Source organism: Carassius carassius, chromosome 7, assembly GCF_963082965.1.
Source record: "Carassius carassius chromosome 7, fCarCar2.1, whole genome shotgun sequence".
Lineage (NCBI taxonomy): Eukaryota > Metazoa > Chordata > Actinopteri > Cypriniformes > Cyprinidae > Carassius > Carassius carassius.
In genome coordinates this window covers 19554976-19575392 of record NC_081761.1, presented here as the reverse complement: position 1 = coordinate 19575392, position 20417 = coordinate 19554976, and the positions used below count along the sequence as shown (strand labels likewise).

Genomic DNA, 20417 nt, shown 5'->3' with positions numbered 1-20417 from the left:
CCTTTAACCTAGTGCTGAAGTGAAGAACCCAATTTATTAGAGGAATATACAATTTAAACAACATTTTGACTTGATAGGAAAATAAACAAACATGAACAAACATAAAGATGCACCAACAGTGGTGCAGAAACAAAATACACAACAAGGAACCATGACAAACTTGAGGGCTTATATACACAGAGACTGGATAATCACTTGAATTGTTGGAGAATCACAAGACAAACCAGGAACTATACTGTGAACAAGAATACAAAATAAAAGACAAAAACATGAACAAAACCTATACCAACATTAAAAGTGCTTGACATTTTTGAGAATTTTAGATATGCTTTTTTCACAATGCATCAATATTACATTTGCAGCAAATCAGTATAACACCTTTAATACTGCACTTAGACTGGTGTAGACTTCTGGTGTAGGAAAAGTAACTGAATAAAAGTAATAAAAATAAAAAAGACAATTCCAATTGGGCATTTTAACAAAGATATAACAGGGTTAATATCAAAATGGCTAAGCATGGTGCATATTTAATTAAGTCTGTGATTTTGTGTCATTCCTGCTTTACTGTTGTGTATTCATAGATCTTGTGAATAGATACTCAGTTAAGAATTGTTAAATTTTCTTTGAAATGTGCACAAAACAAAGTTTTTCTACAATAAAGGCTTCCTCAAATTGGAACCAGTGAAAATAACCGACAATGCTACATATTCTGATTTATTTTTTATCTATTTTTTTTTGTGTGTGTTATACAGAAGATAAACAATGAAGATTTCTCTCAGCTGTCCAACCTTTAAATTGTATATAATACACAAGTGTAGAATGGGCCGTCAGTGGTTTGGTGGCTTTGCAGAAGTTAAATCTGGCCTACAACAAACTGACAAATATTTTTAGGAGGCCTCTTTCATTTTTAAGAATCTGGTAAACCTCACTGAGGTGCAAAGTGTAAATAAAACTTTCCCCAGAGGTTTTTCACAGATCTACTAAAAACGTTTAACTCATCTGAGGCATCTCAGGCCAGTCAGAGACAACATTATATGGCAAACGGAAAAGGGAAAACTTTGATTAAGAATGTCTGTCTTCTTTTGAAAATTCATGGCTTGTAGTGGAACAACATTACTTACATACTGAAAAAACAGTATGCAGTACTGCACACATTTACTGTTCAAATTTAAGTTCAAGTGAGCTTTGTGAGCTTTATTGTCATTCCGCTGTAGATTTACAAAGGAACAAAACGTCATGCTTTACAGGATGACAGTGCTGCACATTTAAACATATATAAACAGAGACATATCTGAAACATAAAAAATATAAACATATAGACAGAAACCTACACATAGCTAACCTATTGAAAGAATAGACTAAGATTGATCCCTCCATATCAGGCTATTCAATGTCCCTGTTGTCATAATCAACCTACTGGATATTTTTTCTCAGTATCTCAGAAAACCTTAGTGTAAACAGCAGTTTCAGCATCACCGTGATACTTTAGGACAAATTGACACTAAATAGACAAAAGACAAAGAAGGATGTGGAACATTCAACAGATGATACAAACAAATATACATAAATAGGCTTATATAAACAATACTACATGACTACAAGATAATACAAAAATTTTAAGTTTCCTAAATTAATCTGATCATGAGTAGCCTAATTATCGGTTTATAAAATTAGATTCGATGTACATTTTAGTGATATGTATGTGCATACTTAAGGATAGCATTCCAGTTAAGGGGCATCATACTTCATTCAGTAAAAATTGTTAACTTGAGTAAATAACAGAACAGAAACGACCCTCAGCTGACGTCTTTAGTGCACAATAATTACAATACAATAATCTTTCACTAGATGGCACCACATATAAACTTTTGTTATAGACTTACGTTTAAGTAAGATCACATTTTTACTTCCTTTTCAAACATAAGATATATCAACAGTCACTAGTCTGTTTTTTAATTTTTATATACAGAGCTATTAACCACTGCCATTAATGTCAATTGTATTATTATTATTATTATTATTAATAATAATAAATCGTTTTAATTATTTATCCTTGTCAGCAAGTCCATGGGAGCTTCAGCGCCCCCAAACAAACCAACAAAACCCAGAAAAATATATAAAAGATATGAAGCACCCATGGAGCTGTTACTTGGACATTTAGAGTGTTGTTTCCTAAGCACTCAAACCGAAGATGAACATTTACAGCAATCAACTCTTCGAGCATTTACTCCGATAGGCTGATACGTCGACAAAGTAATTAAAAAAATAAAACAAATGGTTTTAATGCGTAAATTTGACTAGGAACTTAGAGTGGATATTTGGAGGGGAAAATCAAATATTAATCACAGAGCGTTACATGTTTTGTAAACGCTGGTGGTGTTTAGCTTGTGACCCCTCCAAATTCAAACTACACTAACATAACATGGAGGGGCGCACGTCTCCCCTTCTCCTCTTTCAGCGAACCACGCCTCATGCTGCCTTCTAACGCCGGCCATATTGACTTTTTTTTGGCTAATCTCCTTGCGGTAGGTTGTACAGCTTCTGTAATCATCACCGTTATAACAGCGTGCCATTGGATATACGGTGATCGCGACTTGGAAATAGCAGTTCGCATTTATCTGGAGTGTGACTACATCTTACCAATTTTAATTATTTTAGAAAACGCAGGGCATTCCTGAGGTGAGTTTTTTGGGGGGGTTCCTTTTGAGTGTACGTTCTGCGTACGAATTATTTTGCGGTGTCCATTAAACCATTTAAAAAAAGCACAGCTTGTGTGCTGAAGTTCAAGATACCAATAACATTTCAAAGTATAATGTAAATCAAGCTTTTAATATGAATGGCGTAATCTGCGCTTGACAAGTTTGGAGTGGAAGGAAAATCAGTTATTAATTGAAATTGTCGGGGACCTCTTTAAATTTGATTGAATTAAGTGTCATGGACACATATTGTCGCAACATAATTTTAATGTATTATTATTAAAAACATTATTGGCAACAGGCAGGCCGCCTTAAGTATAACGGGCCACTGTAAAGGCAGTTTGTTGGGTATCAGGCTGCTCGTCTCAACTGAAGTTTATCCCTCACAGCCGTGTCTCTCATCTCACGCTCACTAGATGCTTTTTTATGTGCTATTTTAGAGGCCTCGGAACGTTAAGCGCTGGCATTCGGTCGAAGGCTAAATACTAACGTTACCAGCTAATTTACATAGAGCCTAATCTCGTAATCGAGTTAACTTACTAGTTTGCCTGTGGAAATGTCAATAATTAAGGTTAAGTAAAAGGGCTGAGACAATGCTTTTGACTTGTTTTACTTGACTCACGATGCCTTAATTCTAATAGGGACACAGGATAGCCCACTATTTATGAGACATTCTAAAACGCCTTATTAAAACCTTTCGTTGGCAGCAGGGACTGCAATTGGTTTATATTTAGCAAGGTAGAGCATTTATGTATCAGACGTCGTCGCTACGCAATTTCCTCATCGTATGGAGCTAACGAAAGCGTGGGGTCTGTGAAATTGCGTAAATGTGTTCATGCATCAGAATTCAGACGACCAAAGACGTAACGTTACCCTAGTTCATCCAACAGAGTGAGAAGAAGAGTGCGTGCTGCATTGGGCAGTGCTGAATTTTTAAGCTTGATAAGCTTTTTTATGTAAAATGAAACTGTTATAATTAGTAACCTACAATGTTTTTACTACATTAAATACAAAAACATTTTAGTCATATTAAAAAAATTATGACATGATACCCATATCTGGTACAAGTTAAAAGATGGGCTAGTTAATAGATTACACTAATATTAGGCTACTTTTCCCATAGCCTATCATAGATCAACTAACATGATCTATAAAGGAGCAAAATGTATTTACATAAATTTGATAATAGTGATATTTCATGATATAGTTATAACGTTTGGGAAAATTTTTAATAAAAAAAGAAAGCAATTTCAAACAAGGTGGCCTTTAATTGGTCTGTGTCCAGGGCAATGCTGTGTCATAATCCATCCCTGAGCGTACATGGTAGCAAATGTGTTCATATGGACAGCGTAGTGTAGAACAGAGTATATGTTCTTCAAATCTGTGTGAACTGAAAAAAAGATGTGCAGTTTTACAAAGCCTTTATTATAATAATTGAAATAATTATATGAATGTACCATTGAAGGTTCTGGTTGGTTTCAGAAAAGATTTGATGGCATTTTGTTTTTATCATCACTCCATGTAATACCTAATACCTAAGTAATGCTGCTTTGTACACAGAAGTTATGGAAAACAGCTGTAAATCTACTGTTCCAAAAGCGCCACTCAGTAGGGGTTTTCACAACGCTGCTCTTGCTGCAGTTAATGAATGAGTCAAGTGAACAGTGGACACCTAAATTTGTTTTGACTGGCACAAATTAGCCAAGATCTGGGAATATGATATTCTTCAATCAGGTGTGTTCCTAATTGTTCATAAAAATGCTCTCTAAAAGCGCTAAACTATTTGTCCCATTAGAAACATATTTTTTATTGGAGTAATGTTTACTCCCGTTTCTTTACCACCACAAATAAACATTTCATAATTTCTATTACTGTTGCAGGATGTAGGCTAATGTTGCATTTGCTGTTAATTATATTGAAGACAGCTCCAAACACATTTCTTATCATGTATGCTAGGGCTGCACGATTCTGGATAAATTGAGAATCACAATTTTTTTGGTCTCATATAGAGATCACGATTCTCCTACAATTCTGAACTAAATAAAATAATCTGTGACAAAATGTTATTGCTGCAGTCTAATTAAAAGTGTCTAATTAATCTGAATGAATTATTAAACATTTTAATATACACTACCAGTCCAAAAGTCTTTGAAGGGTAAGATTTTTTTATTTTTATAATTCTCTCCTGCTCACAGAGCATACATTTATTTTATCCAAAATACAGCAAAAGTAATAATGTTGTGATACATTTAAAAAACTGCTTTGCTTTCTATTGGAATATAGAAAGCTTAGGTGCCCTAAGCGACTTAGGTTCCCTTGAGCAAGGCACCAAACCCCCAACTGCTCCCCGGGCGACGCAGCATAGATGGCTGCCCACTGCTCCGGGTGTGTGTTCACAGTGTGTGTGTGTGTGCGTTCACTGCTGTGTGTGTGTGCACTTTGAATGGGTTAAATGCAGAACACGAATTCTGAGTATGGGTCATACTTGGCTGAATGTCACGTCACTTCACGTCACGTCACTCAATATATTTTAAAATGTCATTTATTTCTGTGGTCAAAGCTGTATTTTCAGCATCATTACTCCAGTCTTCAGTGTCACATGATCTTCAGAAATCATTCTAATATGATGACTTACTGCTCAAGAAACATTTTTTTAAATATTATTATTATTATTATTCATTATCACAAGTATATAAATTAATATTTTTATTTTGTAAGGATTCTTTAAATTGATCAAGTGTGACAAATACATTTATAATAAAATATTTCTATTTGACATAACTTTTGTTCTTCTGAACTCTCTATCAAAGAAACCTGAAAAAAAATCTACTTATCTGTTTTCAACATAATAATAATGTTTTTTTTAATAGCAGATCAGAATATTAGGATGATTTCTGAAGATCATGTGACACTGAAGACTGGAGTAATGATGCTGACAATTCAACATTGCATCACAGGAATAAATTACATTTTAAAATACATTCAAGTAGAAAGCAGCTGTACATTGGATCAAATAAATGCAGGTTTGGTGAGCAGAAGAGACTTTAAAAAATATTACACATCTTAAGGTTCAAAAACCTTTGACTGGTAGTGTGTATATATATATAATATTTAACCTGTTAACTGGGACGTTGACTATACTATATTACAATCAAATCTAATCTAATCTTGACAAACTATATATCGTTGGAAAGGTCTAAGACTCCCAAATATGTATTTTACCAATATTTTTTGTTAAAAAGTATGTAGGAAAAGTAATATATTAATTTAGGACAAGAGTGCACCCTCAGAAATCTACATTACAAAAGGAGTTTTGACCTTTGTTTAAAAAAAAAGACTTCCTCGTTGCCTTTTTCTCTATCACATTTTAGAAATCATCAGAAGTTATATATCACTTGAAAACATAAAATCTCAAAATTCATCCTTTAAAACCCATTTTAAAATCAGAAATTGCATTACCATGTCAATGGTACATCAAAATCATGTTACAAAATGTTTTCAGTCATGAATTATAAAAATTTAGGTTTGTATCATGCACATTTAAATGTATCTTCAAAAACGTGAGTGACAGTTAACAGGTTAAAACCCCCATTTTTTATATTAGAATGATAAAAAAGTTGTTTAAATCACTGATTCAACAACTCACTCATAAACCTACTTCTTGTTTCATTACTGGATGAATCAGCGTTTTTGAACGATTCTCTTGAATGAAAAATTAATTAATTGACAAATACATTTTTGAGACACTTGTCGCCACCTAGTGGTGAAACAATGCAATTGACACAGACGTTATTTGAAGAGCAGTACTTTCAAAATGGGATTTGCTCTATTTTGATCGCTGCCGCCATATATACATCAGTGTTTCTATCTGAACTATAAACTTTATCCCAGTATTTCTGTGATAATATAAATGACTGTAAGACAAAAATAATAATGTGTAGTTGAAAAGACAGTTTGTGAAGATGTTTCTTAACCAAATTGCTCTCTCTGTGTCAGTGGCAGTGCAAACACAGATTTGAATGATCCAGTAAGACTTTGTCAAAGGTTTAATAGACTCGGGGAATCGTTGTCATTTAGAAATGAGATCGAGAGGGTGTCTGAATCGAGATCTCGATCTTTTAAAGATTAATCGTTCAGCTCTATTGTATGCCTGTAAAAGATGTTCGAGCTAGGGCTGTCACGATAACAAATTAAATTGTCCAAGAAATTATTGCGATAAATTATAATATTGTCGTTCTAAGACCAGTTTCAACTGATATAATGATAATGGCATAATAACACAGGTACAACTTTTCAAAGAGTCAGAGCAAGAAATACAAACATGTTGACTTTGTGTGTAAAATTAGTTAATTTTGTATGTATATTATGTTTATATGCCAGTGAGGGATGCTCATATTGACCGTTTAACCTTTAACCGAAAGTAAAGTGCTCAAGTTCATTATTTCAAATGCGGTATGCACGCTCATAATGGAAGAGTAGTGCTCGCAACGCGCTCGTTTTTCCAGGCGCGTCCACACTGCAACGAGTTAAAAACAACAGATTTTCAGAACGACGTAAGCGCACCAGGTCATGTGAAAAGAACCAACTCAATCAGCTTCCTTCACTCTAGCGAGACGTTCTCTCTTTATTCCCGGGACATCTGTGCCATCAGAGAATGTGTTTTCTACCACTGTCCACAGACTGCGCTCCAGACTAACCCCACATCATAACATGTTACATTATTTAAATAAGAATTAGAGACGTTCCGATACCCTTTTTCTCTTCCTGATACCAATTCCGATACAGCAAAAAAGAACTTCAAATGCAGCCAAAAATCTAACACTCTAAACAGTTTTACAATATAACTGTATAAAAAACTGCAACAAATAAATCTAGGAATATAAAAAATTATATATTAATCAGATAATTTCTTTACAACAAAACAAGTAAAAAACAAGCAACCGTTTAGGCATAATTATTATTATTAATAGAGATTTATTATTATTACTACATAGAGACATAGCTAAATCTACTGTAGGCTACAAGCTTAATATATTGTCAATTTACTAACGTTAAACCGAACATTTATTTTGATGGGTTGCCATTAGGGATGGGATGGTATGAAAATTTAATATCACGATTATAGTGACTAAAATTATCACGATTATCAATATTATCACGGTTTTGTTGAAACGAGATGAAAGTGTTCAAAAATAGTTGATGCTCACACTGAAAACATTTCAGCAAGTTTTATATTTAATAATCAACAAACAACTAATAAAACAAGCAACTCTATGCACTTAATTTAAAGAAAGATTAAATTCTGTGGCATTTCCTTCCTTACAATGAAAAGTGTAGAAGCATAGAAAAGCATAGAAAAGTCACTGACTTTCGCCATTCCTTCTCGAAAAAAACCAAAAAAACATTGTGCGCTGCGCTTGCGTCACACTGTTGCTTGCTGGACATGATTTAATAGCGAGTTATTAAAACCGCGATAATCAAACACGGTTTTAATGATAATTCATTTTTAAATGATATTACTAACCTTCAGCACATTTTATCACGGTTATCGATAAAACCGGTTATCGTCCCATCCCTAGTTGCCATGAAGATCTTTGAGTGTCTGTGTTTATGATATGACAGTTTTCTCAAATGAAATGGTAAATTCTCATGAAGTGACGGTTTATGTGTTCGTGTCCTCATATAGTGACACACGTCAGAGACTACAAAACAGCGAGCTCCCGCGCATCTGCGCCCGTCACCCACAGAGATGTAGAATTTGCAGGAGTAATATTTAAATAGTATTTTGCAGTTTAATATTTACAGACACTAGTATATATTCGGCTACAGTCTGGAGCCCTGCGCTTAGACTAACACGGAAGCGGCTGAACGCAGCTGTGGGTACCGAATATACTCGGGAGTCAGTAGCTTACTACCGGTACTATAGAGACGCTGGTCACATTTTTACATTTTCAGCACCGACTTGGTAGTGAAGTGCCAGTACTTGTGGCATCCCTAGTCACCATTTTAATGTCTGGTTGGTCCAGTCTGAAATACTGCTAAACAGCGGACATACTGCTAACCACTGATCTATAATATAGAAGCGGCTTCACTGTCTGTTGGCAGTTTAGAACGCAATGAGCGATCCAGTCATATATAGATCAGTTCTGCTAACGCGTTTTCATTTCTTCTTCGCTGCTCTAAACAGGGGTTGCTTGTGGCAACACAGCAAAACTTCCTGTGTTTGCAATGCATTCTGAGCAGCGAAGAAGAACTGTGCAGCGGTTAGGCAAAGCTAGCAGTCATAACTAGGTCTTGTTTAAGAAAATGGTATTAGATCGGTATATGGGTTCATATACTCTCCGATGCCAGAATTTGTTGTCGTATCGGTGATATTTCCGATACTAGTATCTGAATCGGAACAACTAATAAAAAGTGAACAAATAAATTGTCGCAGATGAAAAAATTATTGAGCTCATTTTTTTTAATCGTACGATTGATTTATTTATCGACTATCGCGACAGGCCTAGTACGAGCCAATCAGAGTAAGGGCAGGGCTACGTTTCGCTTTGCCCCATCTATTTTTCTGTGCTGTATGCTTTTAATTAAAGTGACAGTACATCACAGTAAAAACTAGGGATGCAACAATACCATTTTTTCAGGATCAATCCAATCCCAAAAGGTCTGAGTGTCTGCGATGCATATCAAACCGTTTTCTTTTTTTAAATCAATTTAGAATTTCTATACTTCTCTGTGTTGAGCTGATTGTCACTCTTTTGTGTGTTAATCACAATCTACTAAATATACACAGCTTAATTTTAATGAAAAATAACAAATGAAAAAATATATAATCATAATCTATGACAAAAATACAATATTATAAACTAGATTAGTGGATCATTCAACAGCAAAACATACTCTAGAAAAATCATGGGTGCACAATGATTTTATAAAATCTAGTGAAATATTTTATTTACAAACAAAAGTGAATAAAGCTCTAATCGCACAGGATTAGTATTATCTAGGGACCGTGATTTTGAAATTACCCCCCCACATCTGAATTTCGTGTGGTGCATTCGTAAGGGATAAGCGAAGCCTTTGATTTAACTAGAATTTACTGATTTATTTACCGGATACTCAGATGTCATGGCTTTGAGAGTCCCGTTCTATGTTCCAGATGGATTAAAAAAAAATAATTAATATATTTTCTTGCACTGTGTCATTTACATTTCACCAGGTTAAAATAATATCTCAAGCTTCATGTTGATTTATTTGTAACACATTAACCTTAAAACCTTTTCAGCTTTCTCTTTCTGCAAATTGTATTATGTGATATGATGACAGCATCCAAAATATTATCAAACACTCCAACGCAGCTCCATTCTTCATGAAAGATGGATTAAAAGGTGCACAGGAAACAAAAACTGTAAGAATTATAAACAACCCGCCAAATCACAGAAATGTCGATTCACATGGGACTAATATTATCACAGGACTTCGGTGTTCTGTGAAATATGGTAGGTCTTTTGCGGGGTAATTTTTACTTTATAAATTACAGAAATGGCCTATTCGCACGGGATTAAGATCACAGACTACCTCCATAATTATTACAAATGACTGGAGGTCACCAGGTAATACTAATCCCGTGCGAATAGGGTTTAAGGGTTAGTTCACCGAAAAATTTAAATTATGTCATTAATAACTCACGCTTATGTCGTTCCAAACACGTAAGACCTCCGTTCATCTTCGGAACTCAGTTTAAGATATTTTAGATTTAGTCCCGAGAGCTTTCTGTCCCTCCATTGAAAACGTATGTATGGTATACTGTCCATGTCCAGAAAGGTAATAAAAACATCTTCAAAGTAGTCCATGTGACATCAGAGGGCCAGTTAGAATTTTTTGAAGCATCGAAAATACATTTTGGTCCAAAAATAGCAAAAACTACGACTTTATTCAGCATTGTCTTCTCTTCCGGGTCTGTTGTGAGCGATTTCAAGTGTAGTGATATCCGGTTCGCGAACGAATCACTCGATGTAACCGGATCTTCTTCTGCCACAGCACAGAGAGAATGTGATAGATGCGGCGGCCTGCACATGACTAAAGACGGCGCCTGTCCAGCTGAAGGCAAGCAATGCACGAAATGCAAAAAATTCAATCACTTTGCAAAGGCCTGTAAGTCAAAACTACACACAAACACCCACACGAGAAACGTGATTCACACGATGGATGAAGACACTGAAGATGAGCAGGTAGAACTTTTTATTGACGGACTCACAAGTGAAAACACAGGAAAATGTAACGAACAAGCTTACACTGAAATTGAAATCGGGACTCAGAAAGTTACATTTAAAATCGACACTGGCGCACAGACCAATGCAATTCCAGTACAGATATTTGAAAGACTGTTCAGAGACACTGCCATAACACCAACCACTCAAAAAATCTCAGGATATGGCGGTGAGTTCCTGAAAGTGAAAGGCACCTGTCATGTAAAGTGCAAGTATAAAAACACCTCCATTGTGCTCGAATTCTACATAGTGGACACCAAAGCACCCCCCATCCTAGGGATGAGAGCTAGCCTAGACCTTAAGTTAATCAAGCTGTTACTAACTGTGGCCGAGGAAGAAGCGAAACCATGCACAGATACAGACAGCCTCCTTAAAGAATACACAGACGTATTCCAGGGCATAGGAGAGTTTCCAGGGGAGTGCAACCTCCATGTCGACCCACACGCCACACCAGTAGTGTACCCACCACGAAGAAAACCGATCACTCTGCGAGACAGACTGAAAAAAGAGCTTGACAAGATGGAAGAGAGCAACATAATTTGCAAAGTGACAGAGCCCACAGAATGGGTTAATGCCCTTGTTGTTGTAGAAAAACCCCAGACTGGCAAGCTGAGGGTCTGCCTGGACCCCAGAGACCTCAACAAGGCGATAAAAAGGCCACACTACCCCTTACCGACTTTAGAGGATGTCACCACAAAGCTCGCCAGAGCGAAGTACTTCAGCGTCCTCGACGCCAGATCAGGTTATTGGGCCATAAAGCGGAGTACAACGTCATCCCTGCTAACAACATTTAACACCCCATTCGGCAGATACAGGTTCCTGAGGCTGCCATTCGGAATCAATTCAGCCTAAGACGAATTCCAAAGGCGCGTCGACGAGACATATGAGGGCCTCACAGGTGTAGCTGGCATCATCGACGACATACTCGTTTTCGGCAAGACAAAGCTTGAACACGACAACAACTTCAGGGCCATGCTGAAAAGCACAAGAGAAAGAGGGGTAAGGCTAAATCCTGATAAATGCCAAATATGTGTATCAGAGGTCAGCTACTTTGGCCACACGCTCTCGCGAGAAGGTGTCAAGCCAGACCCAGCGAAGGTGAAAGCGATACAAGACATGCAACCACCCACAAGTAGAGGAGAGTTAGAAACCATTCTCGGGATGGTTAACTATCTGGCAAGATTCACGCCTCTCCGAGATAAACGCACCACTACGACAACTGCTGAAGCAGGACAGTGAGTTTTTATGGGACAAAAACCATGACAAAGCATTCACGCAGACGAAAAAAGTTAATAACAGACCACCCTGTACTCGCATACTTCGACCCACAAAAAGAACTGAGACTCCCAAGTAGGCGCCTCAAAATGTGGCCTCGGCGCTGTCATGCTCCAGGACGAAAAACCCATTGCCTACGCTTCCAAGTCACTCAACAGCACCGAAGTGAATTATGCTCAGATAGAGAAGGAACTTTAAGCAGTTTTATTCGGCTGTAAGCGTTTTCACGAATACATGTACGGCCGGAGAGTGATTGTAGAATCCGACCACAAACCTCTGGAAGCTATCCTCCGAAAACCGCTGGCTGCAGCACCACCGCGGCTACAGAGGATGATACTACAGCTCCAGAAATATAACATACACATCATCCACCGGCCTGGAAAGGACATCCCAGTGGCCGATACATTGTCCCGAAAATCCATTGAGCACCAAGACAGCAGCCTAATGGAGAGCATGGAAGCACAGGTACACACACTCATAAGCACTGTTCCAGTGAGCGACAGGAAGCTACTGGAGATCAAGGACGCAACAGCACAGGATGCACAGCTTATTGCACTCAGAAGAGCCACACAGAACGGATGGCCAGACGAAAGGAGGAAATGCCCACCCAGCATCCAAGAATATTGGAACCACCGAGATGAGATCTCCGAGATGGAAGGAATACTTTTCAAAGGTGAGAAAATCATAGTTCCCCTGAGCCTCAGAGGAGACATGATCCAGCGCGTACACGCAGGACACAAGGGCATGGAGAAAAGCAAACACAGAGCACCAGACCTACTGTTCTGGCCCGGGATGGGCAAACAAATAGAAGCAATGTTAGAACAGTGCAGTATATGTTAGGAACGATGTGATGCTAACCCCAAAGAACCACTGTGGTCCCATGACATACCCGAGAGACCATGGCAAGTGGTAGGCACAGACCTCTTCACATGGAACACTCAAAACTTCATTGTCATTGTAGACTACTACAGTAGATTCTTTGAAATGGAGCAGCTCACAAATACCACCTCACTTGCAGTAATCGCCAATCTCAAGTCCGTGTTCGCTCGTCACGGCATCGCAGAGACAGTCATCAGTGACAACGGACCATGCTACAGCTCTGAGGAGTTCTGCCGCTTCGCAAACGCATGTGACTTCACCCACACCACCACAAGTCCGCGTTACCCACAGAGCAACGGCCTTGCTGAAAAGACCATCCAGACAGCAAAGCGCATCCTGGACAAAGCAAAAGCTGGAAACACAGACCCCTACCTCGCTCTGCTGTAGTGTTGTCACGGTACCAAAATTTCAGTATTAGGTACCGATACCAGTGAAAATCCACGGTTCTCAGTACCAATTTCGGTACCAAAGCAAAACACAAAAATATGCTAATTAAATTTTTTTAATTAAAATTAAAAAACCTTTTATCACTAAAATTAAAACCAATTCCATTCTTTATACTTATTTACAATTGTGTTTAAAGTTTTTCAACAAGTTATACAATTATGAAAAACAGTAAACAAGTTTCACCCAAATTTAATTTGTCTTTTTATTCATGAAATTTAAACACATTTTATTTTTGGTAAATAAAGGGGATTTGCTATTAAATAAAAAAAACATGGAAGAAATATTTTTGATTTATTTCTTTAAAAAATAAAGTTTTATTAATTTTTTCAACAGTAGTAGCAGTATCACATACATTTTACTAAATAATTGTAATATTTAGTAGCACAATGCCTTTATGTAAAAATGAACTTTTAATGAATGCATATTTGTCATTTTAACTGAACTTAAGACTGGTGGTGATGCTTAAGATATTTTTGGTCATTGAGGGTTTCTGTAAAAAAAAAAAAAAAGTAATAGATCATATTAATTATTATTAAAAGATAATACTGCTACTAATTCTACTACCATACTAACAATATACAATGCACTATGGATTGATGAGCTGCTGGGTTCATGAATATTAATCACGTTGTATGCGTTCGGTCAAACTGATTTGCTGAAATCAAAACAAATTAGGAAATAGATGAACGCCAGCCAATGAAATTGCCATTTGCGCATTAGCTCCGCCCACTACTGGAAAAACCGGCATATCTTCTTCTTGTTCGAAAAATATGAATAATTCTAAATGAACTCCATTATTTTGACAGGAGAAGACAACAAAGAATATAGTTTACATGTAGCGTGTCGATTCAGCGTGGTAAGACTCTCGCTCTCTCTCTCTTTGCATGTGTGAGAAACAGCGCTATCAGTAAAGCGATGGTGAGTCGTGCGCCTTCACACAGAGTTTACAGAGTGTCAAATACAGGTGCGCTGTGCGTACATTGACATGAATAGAAAAGTACAGATCGCTTGATGGAGAGAGAACTCTGAAGAGAGAATGTGATAGATGCGGCGGCCTGCACATGACTAAAGACGGCGCCTGTCCAGCTGAAGGCAAGCAATGCACGAAATGCAAAAAATTCAATCACTTTGCAAAGGCCTGTAAGTCAAAACTACACACAAACACCCACACGAGAAACGTGATTCACACGATGGATGAAGACACTGAAGATGAGCAGGTAGAACTTTTTATTGACGGACTCACAAGTGAAAACACAGGAAAATGTAACGAACAAGCTTACACTGAAATTGAAATCGGGACTCAGAAAGTTACATTTAAAATCGACACTGGCGCACAGACCAATGCAATTCCAGTACAGATATTTGAAAGACTGTTCAGAGACACTGCCATAACACCAACCACTCAAAAAATCTCAGGATATGGCGGTGAGTTCCTGAAAGTGAAAGGCACCTGTCATGTAAAGTGCAAGTATAAAAACACCTCCATTGTGCTCGAATTCTACATAGTGGACACCAAAGCACCCCCCATCCTAGGGATGAGAGCTAGCCTAGACCTTAAGTTAATCAAGCTGTTACTAACTGTGGCCGAGGAAGAAGCGAAACCATGCACAGATACAGACAGCCTCCTTAAAGAATACACAGACGTATTCCAGGGCATAGGAGAGTTTCCAGGGGAGTGCAACCTCCATGTCGACCCACACGCCACACCAGTAGTGTACCCACCACGAAGAAAACCGATCACTCTGCGAGACAGACTGAAAAAAGAGCTTGACAAGATGGAAGAGAGCAACATAATTTGCAAAGTGACAGAGCCCACAGAATGGGTTAATGCCCTTGTTGTTGTAGAAAAACCCCAGACTGGCAAGCTGAGGGTCTGCCTGGACCCCAGAGACCTCAACAAGGCGATAAAAAGGCCACACTACCCCTTACCGACTTTAGAGGATGTCACCACAAAGCTCGCCAGAGCGAAGTACTTCAGCGTCCTCGACGCCAGATCAGGTTATTGGGCCATAAAGCGGAGTACAACGTCATCCCTGCTAACAACATTTAACACCCCATTCGGCAGATACAGGTTCCTGAGGCTGCCATTCGGAATCAATTCAGCCTAAGACGAATTCCAAAGGCGCGTCGACGAGACATATGAGGGCCTCACAGGTGTAGCTGGCATCATCGACGACATACTCGTTTTCGGCAAGACAAAGCTTGAACACGACAACAACTTCAGGGCCATGCTGAAAAGCACAAGAGAAAGAGGGGTAAGGCTAAATCCTGATAAATGCCAAATATGTGTATCAGAGGTCAGCTACTTTGGCCACACGCTCTCGCGAGAAGGTGTCAAGCCAGACCCAGCGAAGGTGAAAGCGATACAAGACATGCAACCACCCACAAGTAGAGGAGAGTTAGAAACCATTCTCGGGATGGTTAACTATCTGGCAAGATTCACGCCTCTCCGAGATAAACGCACCACTACGACAACTGCTGAAGCAGGACAGTGAGTTTTTATGGGACAAAAACCATGACAAAGCATTCACGCAGACGAAAAAAGTTAATAACAGACCACCCTGTACTCGCATACTTCGACCCACAAAAAGAACTGAGACTCCCAAGTAGGCGCCTCAAAATGTGGCCTCGGCGCTGTCATGCTCCAGGACGAAAAACCCATTGCCTACGCTTCCAAGTCACTCAACAGCACCGAAGTGAATTATGCTCAGATAGAGAAGGAACTTTAAGCAGTTTTATTCGGCTGTAAGCGTTTTCACGAATACATGTACGGCCGGAGAGTGATTGTAGAATCCGACCACAAACCTCTGGAAGCTATCCTCCGAAAACCGCTGGCTGCAGCACCACCGCGGCTACAGAGGATGATACTACAGCTCCAGAAATATAACATACACATCATCCACCGGCCTGGAAAGGACATCCCAGTGGCCGATACATTGTCCCGAAAATCCATTGAGCACCAAGACAGCAGCCTAATGGAGAGCATGGAAGCACAGGTACACACACTCATAAGCACTGTTCCAGTGAGCGACAGGAAGCTACTGGAGATCAAGGACGCAACAGCACAGGATGCACAGCTTATTGCACTCAGAAGAGCCACACAGAACGGATGGCCAGACGAAAGGAGGAAATGCCCACCCAGCATCCAAGAATATTGGAACCACCGAGATGAGATCTCCGAGATGGAAGGAATACTTTTCAAAGGTGAGAAAATCATAGTTCCCCTGAGCCTCAGAGGAGACATGATCCAGCGCGTACACGCAGGACACAAGGGCATGGAGAAAAGCAAACACAGAGCACCAGACCTACTGTTCTGGCCCGGGATGGGCAAACAAATAGAAGCAATGTTAGAACAGTGCAGTATATGTTAGGAACGATGTGATGCTAACCCCAAAGAACCACTGTGGTCCCATGACATACCCGAGAGACCATGGCAAGTGGTAGGCACAGACCTCTTCACATGGAACACTCAAAACTTCATTGTCATTGTAGACTACTACAGTAGATTCTTTGAAATGGAGCAGCTCACAAATACCACCTCACTTGCAGTAATCGCCAATCTCAAGTCCGTGTTCGCTCGTCACGGCATCGCAGAGACAGGCATCAGTGACAACGGACCATGCTACAGCTCTGAGGAGTTCTGCCGCTTCGCAAACGCATGTGACTTCACCCACACCACCACAAGTCCGCGTTACCCACAGAGCAACGGCCTTGCTGAAAAGACCATCCAGACAGCAAAGCGCATCCTGGACAAAGCAAAAGCTGGAAACACAGACCCCTACCTCGCTCTGCTGTAGTGTTGTCACGGTACCAAAATTTCAGTATTAGGTACCGATACCAGTGAAAATCCACGGTTCTCAGTACCAATTTCGGTACCAAAGCAAAACACAAAAATATGCTAATTAAATTTTTTTAATTAAAATTAAAAAACCTTTTATCACTAAAATTAAAACCAATTCCATTCTTTATACTTATTTACAATTGTGTTTAAAGTTTTTCAACAAGTTATACAATTATGAAAAACAGTAAACAAGTTTCACCCAAATTTAATTTGTCTTTTTATTCATGAAATTTAAACACATTTTATTTTTGGTAAATAAAGGGGATTTGCTATTAAATAAAAAAAACATGGAAGAAATATTTTGTGATTTATTTCTTTAAAAAATAAAGTTTTATTAATTTTTTCAACAGTAGTAGCAGTATCACATACATTTTACTAAATAATTGTAATATTTAGTAGCACAATGCCTTTATGTAAAAATGAACTTTTAATGAATGCATATTTGTCATTTTAACTGAACTTAAGACTGGTGGTGATGCTTAAGATATTTTTGGTCATTGAGGGTTTCTGTAAAAAAAAAAAAAAAGTAATAGATCATATTAATTATTATTAAAAGATAATACTGCTACTAATTCTACTACCATACTAACAATATACAATGCACTATGGATTGATGAGCTGCTGGGTTCATGAATATTAATCACGTTGTATGCGTTCGGTCAAACTGATTTGCTGAAATCAAAACAAATTAGGAAATAGATGAACGCCAGCCAATGAAATTGCCATTTGCGCATTAGCTCCGCCCACTACTGGAAAAACCGGCATATCTTCTTCTTGTTCGAAAAATATGAATAATTCTAAATGAACTCCATTATTTTGACAGGAGAAGACAACAAAGAATATAGTTTACATGTAGCGTGTCGATTCAGCGTGGTAAGACTCTCGCTCTCTCTCTCTTTGCATGTGTGAGAAACAGCGCTATCAGTAAAGCGATGGTGAGTCGTGCGCCTTCACACAGAGTTTACAGAGTGTCAAATACAGGTGCGCTGTGCGTACATTGACATGAATAGAAAAGTACAGATCGCTTGATGGAGAGAGAACTCTGAAGCTCAGATGCTGAAATTAATGCAAGCGTCACGCGCGTCAGTCTATGTAGTACACAAACCCGCACGTCTCTGCCATTCAATCATTCACACAGAGACACACAGAACATGCAGGATTCATATTTCAAACAACTTTTGCGGCTTAACATTTACCGATATTGGTCCATATGGAGATATGATTTGATTTATGCTAACTTTGACAAATTCCGTGACTGTCCATATTTTCATAGTTTAATTTTCATGACTGGATTTAGAGATTCCGTCCTCGTTTTCTGCTTCGCAGAAATCATAGCGCTGTATGCGTCAAGAACCTGGTTTGAAAGAAACCTGGTACCGTCACATTTACATTTTTTTAGTACCGACTTGGTACCGAAGTACCGGGTCTTTTGACAACACTACTCTGCTGGAGTACAGGAACACTCCAGTTGACAACCTTCAGTCACCGGCCCAGCTTCTGATGAGCCGATGACTGCGTTCCATACTCCCAGCGACCAGTAGGCATCTGCAGCCACAGGTAGCACCTCAAAGAGCTGTCCAAAACAGACGAAAGGCATGTCAACACCGCCAACAAGCATACTTCAACAGAGGCACCAAGCCACTGCCTCACCTACCTGCCGGCACACCCATTCGTTTCCATCAGGAAGATGGCTCCTGGAGACCTGCAACGGTAACACAACATGCACACACACACAGGAGTTACCACATCCAGACAGAAGATGGACAGACTCTACGGCGCAACCGTTGGCACCTCCGTGACAGCAGAGATGCTCAAGACACCAAAGACACACAGCATGCAGACACACACACACCAATAACACACAGCCACAACACCCCGAACCTGCGGACCATCTGCAACCAACAAACCAACAAAAGCCCAATTACACAAGGTTTGGCCGCATCTCCAGGCCAAGACAAATCCTTGACCTATAATGTAAAGGGTGTAGGCGAATCGCTGCCCTAAAAAAAAAAAAAAAAAAAAAATCTGATATCTGTAAAGTTGTACTTAAGCTGTTGTTGTTGTCTCTTGTAAAAAAAAAAAAAGAGGGAAACAAGAGAAAGGTGTTTTCAAGTTTTAATACCTGTTACTTACCTTCTACCTCTGAAACACTGTGAAATCAGTTTAACTGCCTGGTCTGTTTTTCTTACACAACTAGTTCACCTTTAAGTTACTTGAATCACATGGGAAATGAAAACATTATTTCTGACTTAAAAACTAATGACTTATTGGTGCACATGTCGTATGTCATTTAACTGCTTCCTGGTACCGGTTTACATCACAGCAATGACGCTAACGACTACAGACTGTATTTGTCAGACCGTTTATATGTGCATTCAGCACAATTGTTATGTTCGCAGAATTAATGTTGTGTGTGCTTGGGTAATGCCATTTTTTTTCTTGAGAAGGGAGATGTAACATCCTCACTGTTACTGTATGTCCTAAAAGTGACACCGTAGCCCTCGGGCAAGTCTCGCATCCCGCGAGATTAGAGAGAGCAAGGGTAATAAAAGCACGTAGTGAAGAAAGCTCCGTGTCGGTTCCTGTTATTACATCCACAATATAGTTTAGCCAGTGAGCAAACATTACACCCATCACTACTGGTGATCCGAAAATCGATGCAACCGGTTCTTGACTCGTGAACGAGTCAGTCTTTTGTTTATCTGGCTCGGCTCGGTGTTCATCTTCAGTTCTTTCTTCACAGCAGTTCAGTCAGTGTACTGTTTGAGTACATGAATTACTTCAGGATATTGGTTTGTTTTACTCAGAGGGAGTGTCAGCTACATTTAAAAAAAGTTAACAGCTTAAGTAATTTGTGGATTAGTGCTTATTGGAAACGAGAACCGTTTCAAACGATTCAATTCGATTTGGTGAACTGGTTCAAGAAGATCCGGTTACATCGAGTGATTCGTTCGCGAACAGGATATCACTAAACAGCTGTGTTTTGAAATCGCTCACAACAAATACGTAAGA

General features: G+C 38.8%; 1 protein-coding gene across 2 annotated transcripts in view; it reads left to right on the top strand.

The window, feature by feature from the left end:
- The first annotated feature begins 2403 nt into the window (after positions 1 to 2403).
- The window catches only part of LOC132143665 (radixin), a 200367-nt gene continuing 182353 nt past the window's right edge, over positions 2404 to 20417 (top strand). Inside the window, exon 1 of one of the 2 annotated variants that reach the window (XM_059554090.1) lies at positions 2404 to 2525. The gene's annotated coding sequence lies outside the window, so the exon portion shown is untranslated. Of the gene's footprint in view, positions 2680 to 20417 lie in introns of both variants that reach the window. The other variant, XM_059554089.1, reaches the window with a different exon arrangement.